This window comes from Calypte anna, chromosome 9, assembly GCF_003957555.1.
Source record: "Calypte anna isolate BGI_N300 chromosome 9, bCalAnn1_v1.p, whole genome shotgun sequence".
NCBI lineage: Eukaryota > Metazoa > Chordata > Aves > Apodiformes > Trochilidae > Calypte > Calypte anna.
Window position 1 is genome coordinate 18,450,033 of NC_044255.1, and position 8,111 is coordinate 18,458,143.

Sequence of the window (8,111 nt, forward strand, 5' to 3'; positions counted from 1 at the left end):
GTTCAGAGAATTTGGAATTACAGTGCCAGAAGATCTTAATTTAGCTCCTGCTTGTACTTTATTTTGCAGTGATGGTTCATTGTATTCATATTGTAGCTAACACTTTAAATCAGATTCTGTTCTCTGCAGAAGAGCTGCTTATGATTGAACTGCAAGCCAGAAACAAACACAGCATTCTGCTGCTTTTTATTTTTCTCCAGTACTTCTTCAACAGTGAAGAATTCCCAGTGATGCCACCAGAAAATGTGTGCCAGGGTAAAGAGGCTGTGGCTGTGTGAGGCATGGGGAGAGGTCATGCCTGTGCTCAACTCATCTGTACTGCTCCAGTGGCTGATGGGGACCAAGAGAAGCAACTGCAAGGTAATGTGTGCTGGAAATCATGCTGATATCTAGAAGCTTCAGAATTTGACAGCCATAAGGAAAGAAAGCCAAATCTATGTAATCCTCAAAAAGCCTGGAGGGTATGGGGAAGGAAATTCAGACTTACAACTTTTAATTATTTAAAAGAGTTTAGAACATAATCTCTATGTTTTATAGAGATGTGTTTTCATGCTTTATAGTGACTTTGCTTCACAACAGTGAGGATAAACCCTGCAAAGTTCAATGAACTAGAGAAATAAGATTCCAGGCATCGTTTTTCAGCAGAGTCCAACCTTGCTTAAAGAGATGCAAATCTAGGATTTTTCAGTGAATTCCTGCACATTATCCTATGTTTGCATAAGAGCAGGTGAAATTTTGGGTTTTGCAACCCGTCTGTAATGCACCCTAATGTTTTTTAAGTGTTTTTCATAGTTTCCTCAGAAGCAAGAATTATAAAATCAAAATAGATGGAAATAATAAATGTATTTTACTGAGGTTCCCACACTGGTACAAATGGCAGGATTTGCTGGTGTAGTCATAATGCAAACTGTGTTTTAATGGGAATATCATTTACTGGTTTACTGGATGTGACATTGAATATAAAAAGTCTAGAGTCAGGCACCAACATAAATTGTACAAAGGAAAAAACAGAAGAATAGTTCTAAAACATCAGGCATGAATCAGTCCTCCAAGTGATAATACTTACTATTAAGCAAACAATATTTTCAGTAGTGATAATCTGGAGAATCTGAGGCTTGCTGGTTATTGCCTCAAGGTTTTTAAAATGTAATTGTTTCAAGCAAGTGTTTTCACCTTTCTGGTAACATGAAACAATGTAGAAAGTGAAGTATACATACAGCCAAAACAGAACAGAATGTTTTTTGTTTCTCAAGAAGCTGCACTTCCCCATTGGGTTGCTGCTGGGCTGTTGCTTCTGAGCTGTGCCAGTCAATCTCCCAGACTGCAGTGCCAGCTTTTAGATATGGCAGCAGGCTGACTGTGACAATGGGTTATTCATAATGTCTGTGTTCCCCCTTGTTTCTTGATTGCAAAAGGCTTGTTACAGGTTTCATTTTCCTTATTTTCAGAAAAGGTCTTAAATGTTTATATGAACTAAAAAGGCATCTCACTTGGTATGTTGATTCTTCCTACCTTGATTGTTCTCTCTTGAAGGACCTGGGTGCAATTTTTGACAAGTTTCTTGCCTTAATTCTTGTATGAGCAAGCTGGGATTCTAAAGCCTGTCTATCCTCTTCTTCAAGGGCACCTGAATTTGAATGCATCTAAATTTCAATGAGTGATGAATTTTAGTCCAAAAAGTTTTAAATAAATTTAGGCAGCTTGATACATAAATATCCTAGTTGCAGCTGCTGGTTACTTCTATTTCATTTCAGGTTTGAAGTGGGCCAGGGTTCAAATACATCTAATGTGTTTTCATCAGGAATTCAGCACAAAACTCAGTTGTCATGGTAGAGCCAACTTTTACATAATACCTAAGTGGTTAGAGCAGCTACCTCAGTTCACTTACTTCCTCAGCTCTTCTTATTTCATCTCTGAAAATTGTGCCCTTTTCTTCAGGTCATAGAATGATCTGAGTGCAAATGCTTTCCAGTAGCCTCTTCAAAACTTGGCTTCCATGCTTTTAGGAATCCAGAAATCCTGAGTTATGAAGAAGAGCAAGTAAAAGGATGCCCAGGCCTGAATTGCAATTGGTAGCATTTGCAAGCAGGGGTGAAAAAAAATGCTAGGTCTCATACCCAGAATTCCTTCCATTTTTCTTAATGGTGTAAAGAAGAGTGGTGCTGATGTTAAAGAATCTCAAAGCAGATTTCTTTTTTATCTTACTTGTGGTTGCAGATAAATAGTTCCTAGAAATTTCTGTGGAAGCATTAACCACACCCAGATTTCTCCAGCTCTGAGTTGTACACATCATAGTATGGTCAAATCCACTGTGATCATCCTGTGCAGAAATTTAAAAAAATGGTTTTTCATTTGTTCTTTGTCATTTGGCTAGAACTGTGTCTTCTTTGGGCAGAGTATAGTTATCAGTAACACTAAATGCAAGTAGTGATAGGGGTTTTTTTAATAACATAAACACAAGAGCACTTGAAAATGAGGGTCTGAAAGCTAATGTGAATAAAAATAAGAAACTTTACATAACAATAAATAAGTGAAAAGAAAAAATGAAAAACATTAGCTCTTGTGTGAATAGGACTATGGGAGATTTTAATGGGAAATTTTAACAGAATTTTTTTAAAAAGTTAATAAAAACAGTGTCTGAATTATTAAAATAATCAGAAACCGATTTGCTTCAATAAAAGACTTTGTGTGCTTTGATTAAGAAAAGAAATTGGAAAGTTTCATATTCACCTCAGCAGGCATCTCTGCAAAATGGAAGGTCCCCTGTGCTCCTCTGAAGCCATTTAATGCATATATGAGCATGGATTCTCAGAACTATCTATAATGCATATAGTGCTTTCTGCTCTCAGTGGCTTTTTTTCCCACTCTCTTTACGTCATTTGCCATTTGTGAGGGTTGCCAGGGTAATGACCAATCATCCCTGGAGAGATGCCTGCTAGTAAGGACAACATAGGCTTTCTCTTTTTTGGTATTCTGCAGTATGTATTTGAGAGCTATTCTAGCATCAAGATTACAGAACTTTTGTTTAGTTAGGAGGGAGTGAAAGTTTACAGAGTATGAAATAACAGCTTATAATTGTTGAGGTAAGTGAGGATTTTTATATTCTATTCTATTAACAGCTCTGTCTGGATTTATTCAAACCATTGATCATCATTAACATTTGGTGTTTATTTCTGCTTTATGTTTAGCTGACCTTGAAGTTAGTAATAGCAGAGAGGTTTTGCCTAATTTGAACAATGAAATCTTAGTAGTGCTGCACATACAGCAGGTCAGGATTTTATTCTCTTTGTAATTACGAATCTCTCAGCCTTTCTTGCCACTACATTCACCATACACATCCACTCATCCCAAAAATATTTTCAGAAGAATTAATTAAAACCAGAAGAACCCCACAATGAGTTGTACTGCAGATTATAGAGCATTAACTGGGGTTGTCTGTAAGGCAAATGGGAAGTTCTGAATAGTCTCCATTGTGCTGCATGTATATAACAGGCCACGTCAACTGGAAAAATTAAAATGCAGAGTTGAGCCCCATCCTATAAGATGCTGAACTTCTGTTAATTTTAAATTTTGTCAATTAAATAGACACTTGCAGGCTCCCAGGATAACTCTTTGCTCACCTTGGGCAATACGAAAATAGAGCCTCCAAACTGCAGATTTTTTTTCTATCAGTGGAAGCTGGTGGGTCACAACTGCCCTGCAGAATGGGCTCAAATTTTGTTCTTTTGCGTGTGAGAGCACATAAATAATACATAAGGAAGGAGGCAAAAAGCCCAATTCAGAAGTTCCCAATGAAGTCAGAAGTTTCTATGAAGTATTTATTTGTAATCCTGACACATATGACTCAAGTGTTTGTTTTGAGGTAGTTTTTTTATCGCTGTTGTTTGAAATGAACTACACTGGAATTACTTTGAGTTGAGAGCATGTTTTTTGGTACAGTTCACTGTTTGTGTGCCAGCTCCCTGGGGGAGAAAGGGACAATGGAAGAGGTTGTTGTGTTGTTTTTCTGTAGAACTGCTAAGGTCTGAAAGTTCAGATTAGTAACCGTCTCCTAAACATTACTATTTACTGCTTAATATATTTGTACCTACACATAGTTTCTATGGGCTTTACCCTGGCAATCTTGCATGTCATGATGGGCATAACATATATTAACCAGAGTAAAGCAAATATATATTTCTTTAACTCTGTTTTCTGGTTATTGCAAATACATGCAGAGTGTGAGTTTGACTCACATTTTTCCCCAGTGGAAATATACATTTATGGTATTTAATTTAGCATGGTAAATTCCAGTTGGTATATTTCAGGTGTTACTATGTATTGAGATGTGTTTATGATAGGTTTGCATTACCAAAACAACTGGAGCACAGCAGTGAGTCTGGATGTGTGTATATGAGGGAGAAGAAAATTGGGAGTGACAATTTTAGTCTGAGGTGAAAATGATCTTTTTATCTTGCTCTTGAGAAAATGTTTGTTCAGAAAGTAGACATGTTTCCTCTTTCTAAAAATTTTTGATTTTTTTTGACATCTCTGTCCTGAATATCACCTTCAAGTGGTAAAAGTATGCATCATAGTTAAATGGTTGCACAGGAGGAAAAAGAAAATCATCTTAAAGAAAATGTATCATTACCTAATGTTTCTAGTTAATCAGCATTCTGTATGATCCTACCATTTTTAGTAAACTGGAAAACAAAACCACAAAAAGATAATTTTATATTATTTTAGGTGGATCTTATGGGAGAAAAATAATGACAACTGGGTAAGGCATGTTAACTAACAAAATAGGTTTTCAAATGAGAGATTCAGAGGTAAAGATTTCTGGAGAAGATGGTTGGTAACAAGCCTCAGTCTTTGTCTTTCTGTTCACCCTTTTCCTGCCTTTCTGCTTCTTCTCTCGTTCCAACTTCAAAATGCTCTGTGCCTGTATTATGCAGAGAATAGCATTTACTTTCAGACAATGGGACAGAGATAGAAGCTGAAAGAAGAGGAAGAGAATGAAGTCTGCATTGTGCTTTGTTCACAGTATAATGTCTGTCAACAATTAGGGAAAAGTATTTGTGGCTCTGAGGGGTGATGTAGGAGGTGGGCAACTCTGCAGCAACAAGTCTGAGGAATCAGGAGGCAAAGCAGACTGGGAGTAATGAAGGAAAGCTGTGAAGGTGAGGTGGAACCAAGTGGCTTTAGCAGTGCTCATACTGGGGCTGCAGTAAACTAACTGAGTAGGAGAGAGCTGCAGGGAGCAGGCTAGGAAAATTCCTGGAGCATCCTCCATGAAGCTGGTGAGCAAAGTTTGGGGTGGTAAGCTGGAGAGGTTAGGTTGGATAGTGACAGACACTAAAGTCTGGCATACAGTATTTACCCATGACACAGTATAAGTGCTGCTGAGCAATTTGATGCCTTCAATGACACATCTATTGCTGGAAACTTTGGAATGGTGAATTCTAGTTGTTTCTTTATTTTCTGCTTTTGAATACATAGAAAAGATGTGGAAGAATTAACACAAATTGATCCACTGATGAAAACTCAGGCTTCAGACCAGGGTGGAAAAGCATGGCACAGGGTGGAAAATGAGGAGATACTCAGCAATAGGAAAATAAGTGAGGATGACAAAAGAGAAGCAGTACTTATCCTAGGAAGACCAAGACATGCTGAATAAGGTCAAGAATATATAAAAACATTCAGTAGCCCAAACTCCTCATCCCTTGAGAAATAGAAGAGAAGAAATAAACGAATAATCATTGAGTGAACAATAGTTTCTAAACATAGTGTATGACAGAGCAAATGGTTACTGTTAAATGAGTTTGTGCTATCAGTGGACTGGACAGCTCAGCCTACACTGTGGCCTTTGCTATTTGAGGTTAATTCTCTTAAGACATGACAGATTATTTTATCTGTCAGTCATAACCTATCCATGATCTAGCATTACCATTTTAGTTGTTGGGAAGTCCTTTGCTGTACTGTTTTGGGGTTTTGTTTTGTTTTGTTTTGATTTAACATTGTATATCTCAAAGGAATACTATGAATTTTAATTCTTGACTGTGGTGATTGAGACCATCTGATGGAAAATTTAGTGACTCATTTTTATCTGAACAAGGCCCTACAGTTGTGTGCTTATTGTTATGATGTTATTGCATTACCTGGGTCTGACTGTCCACTGCTGTGAATAAGCATAGCTATATTACTCCAAAACTCTGATGTGAAATTATGAAATGCCTGTATTCAAGGCACTAGAGAAATAATTTAATCACATGAACTTAGCTAAAGTGGCACCAAAAGGCACAGGAGTAGTTACACTATAAATGTATAATTTTAAATTGCCAGCAAGTGGCACTTTTGAAAAAGGGGGTAAAAATGTGCTTTATCATCCAAGGCTGCAGTCCAGGAACACATTAAAGGCATGCAAAAGGAAAATTACTGTTACTCGACCAGAAGTATGCATAGTTAGGAAAGACTGAAATTTAGTATGTATTACAGTACAGCCTCTCTTTTAAAGTGCATGTTAAGGTTCACTTTGAACAAGTAATTAGACAGAAAGTGCCCTGTGGTTTAAAACAGAAATAGTTGCCAGAAGATGGGCATTTAAAAGCACTCTACTAAAATCTTTCAATTTCTACTTTTAGTCCTATTTTCAAATGATTTAACTTGAGTTTTCATTGCACGTCTATGCTCTGAGTTTTAAAGAGACATTGAGGCTTTTGAAGGTTGGATCACTTTTTCCTTAATTGTTACATAGTTACTGTATGATGTTGGACAAGTACATTAAAGATTTTAGGGCTTGCTTCTTTCCATATGTAAGCTGGGAATGAGTAGTATTTACCTCATTATACTATGGACATTATCTGTTATTTTTGTGTACTGTTTTGGTAGTCAAGTTGTTCAGGACCTAGCTACTTAGATATGCAAAGTGCTACAACATACAGCTCTCTGATACCCCCCAGGTCATCTTGGTTTTCTACTGTAGTAAGAAGGTCAGGTTGAAATAATCCATGTTATTATAAGAGCTTGTATGCAAAACTTTCCTGGAGAGCAACATCTGTTATCTGGTGGTAATAGTGATTCAAAGGAGCTCTCTGGGAAGAGAACACAGTCTGTCTCACATGAACAGGATGACTCAGTAGTTCACATTTGGAAAGAGAAACATTCTCAAGGCCTCACAAACATGATTCTGGAGACTCATTACATGCATTATTACACTTTTGCGAAGCTCTCTGATAGATGCAATGCAAATGGTTTCTGGTAGCCATGATCCTGTCTTCTCCAGGAGCAGAAGTGACACCAGACCACCTGCAGTGCCAGTGCTGCAGGCTGATTCTCCTTCCTCTCCAGTTCCTCAGTGGCATCACATCTGGCTCTCATTTCACATGCTTGGTAATCAAGCTGAGAAAGGGATGTGACAGCTAACGTGTCAGAGCATTGTAGGTCCTGACACGAGTTTATCTTGTATAAACTCTCCTGTAACAGGCTAGGTCTGTGCCACACATGTACCTGTTTGTTTGTGTTTAACAGCTGAGGCTGTAACTTATGTTAATTTGTCTAGAGAAAGTACATTACTTCGATGGTGAGTATTTTGGGCTATGGAAATGCACATCAGCTTTCACAGGATTTAACTTCATTTCCCATTTTATCTAAAATTTGAATCAAATTTTGTAACATGTAACATGGCTGACCCTGCTGTCCCAGGCCTACAAATCAAGGCTACCTTATAGCTTCACCTAGAGGAGTGAGCAGGCATCCTGCCCTAACCTGGTGTTGATTGATGACTGCAGCTCTGTTCAGCTGAAAGCAGACAGCTGAGCTATATATGGGTATTCCAGTCCCGTCTGCTTCCACAGAGGCTTGCATCTTGCAAACATTGCCCTGTGCAAGGAAAACTACTTGTAGGTGTTAGGTAGTAACATTATATAAAATGCTGTAGACCTGAAATACTTCACAGCTTAATTGAGTGCAATTCCTATTGACTCCAATAGATGTTTTATTCAATTAGGGACTGCAGATTTTAGATCATTGCCTTTGGCTTACATCATTGCAAATATTATTGATACTTATAAAGCTTTTAAGGATCTTTCAGGCTTTTAGTCCACAAATTGACTGCAGTGTGAAAGTCTTCCGCA